Source organism: Triticum urartu, chromosome 7 (genome assembly GCF_003073215.2).
Source record: "Triticum urartu cultivar G1812 chromosome 7, Tu2.1, whole genome shotgun sequence".
Classification (NCBI taxonomy): Eukaryota; Viridiplantae; Streptophyta; class Magnoliopsida; order Poales; family Poaceae; genus Triticum; species Triticum urartu.
This window is the reverse complement of record NC_053028.1, coordinates 702,063,960-702,065,567: the sequence shown is the minus strand read 5'-3', so window position 1 is coordinate 702,065,567 and position 1,608 is coordinate 702,063,960. Positions and strand designations below refer to the sequence as shown.

General features: G+C 50.6%; 1 pseudogene; it reads right to left on the bottom strand.

Annotated features, from left to right (window-relative positions):
• Window positions 1-209: 209 nt before the first annotated feature.
• On the bottom strand, window positions 210-1,101 carry LOC125521860 (annotated as a pseudogene).
• Window positions 1,102-1,608: the final 507 nt, after the last annotated feature.

Sequence of the window (1,608 nt, the reverse complement as noted above, 5' to 3'; positions counted from 1 at the left end):
CATTTGCAACAAAAAACATCGTTGTTGTTGTCCCGCGGTGCAATTCTGCCTAGCAAATTTCTTCGTCAGTTGTAGCAAAATCCGACGATAGTTGCAGCAAAAAATCGTTGTCCCAGTCATCTGCATGAACGCTGGCCACCAATCATGACCATTAAAAAAATGGATGTAGCAAATAAACACACTGGTCATAGCAAAAGACAACGGCAGTTGCAGCAAAAATCGTCATCGTTGCAGCAAAAAACGGATGTAACTTCGTCCGTCTGCAGTTGTAGATATTTTTCTCACCCCACAGCTTGAGCGGTTGGTGAAAAATAGAGCTGACCGAGTAAACGTGGTGGGCCAAGGCCACGTGATGGGCCAAGAAAAAAACAACATGGATCGGGAGGTGCGGGAGCGCTGGATCGCTACCCGATCGAGCTTCGGCCGGTGCACCGTTTGTAAACATTTCCCATACTCCTATATGGCAACTGGTCATGGCCAAGTAGCAAAGCCATGCTTTCCTCAGCAGCCTAGATGAGATAATCCACAACTACTCAAACCACGGCTAGACCTGAACAAAGAAGTCGATCATGTAGACATCGTTGTTCGACGTGCTCGCCCCGGCCATGTAAACCATGGAGCTGTACCCGCGGGCCATCCGGAACTCGCCGGTCCCCCCGAGGACGCTGCGCTCGACGGTGGCCCGTAAGTTCTATACCGTGCCCAGCATGGCCAGCATGCTCCCGCGGTGCCGCCCGGCCGTGAACACCACGTTGGCCGCCGACAGCAGGCCCGGCGTGCCCGCCAGCCCCGCCTCGGCGACCAAGCCCTGGAAACGGCCAAGGGGTGATGAGCGCCACCGGTCTGGGCTGTCCCGCAGCTCGTTGTCCAGCATGGTGATCTGCCCAAACGTCGCGCCGCCGCCCAGCGGGGACTGCACCGACGTTACCTCCATCGCGTTCGGACCCGTGAGGTTCTGGTGCATGTACGTGCGAATGCGCTTTAGGTTGGTGCCGTGGAGGTGGGCACCACGCGGCACGGCCGCCAACGAGGCCAGCAGGACGAGGACTAAAGTCAGTAGCTGGAGGAAGGAGCCATGACGATCAAGCGATGGATTGAGTTTATCTTGGCTGGATAGGTTCACACTGCTATATTTATAGGCTTCATCGCGTTTGCCTAGAGTGCATGACAACATTAATCATGGTCAACTGACTTGATATTTCTACCTAAGATAACCATGGTTCAGAGAACCGATTCTGATTGATATTTCTTATATGTAACTTAATATAATATGTTTTTTGACACTGTCAGGGACTTTAACATCGTCTTATAAAAAGTTACAGAGGAAGTACATCAGATGACCGTGGGTCAATTGATTTCATATTTTATGCTTAGAAAGGAATTTTGTGCTTTTGTACTACACCAGCTAACTACATGTTGAATGATCAACTACACCAGCCAACCTATATAATTGGCAAAGTTCGTTTGTAGCTCGTCCTACCCGGGGACATGGTGCACATTATATAATTACATGGTGCACATTATCCATGTGCCCCACATCAGCAGTATAATTGTGTCCTTTTCAAATGTCGGTACTACCCAACTACCGCTGGATGGGCTGCAAGATAA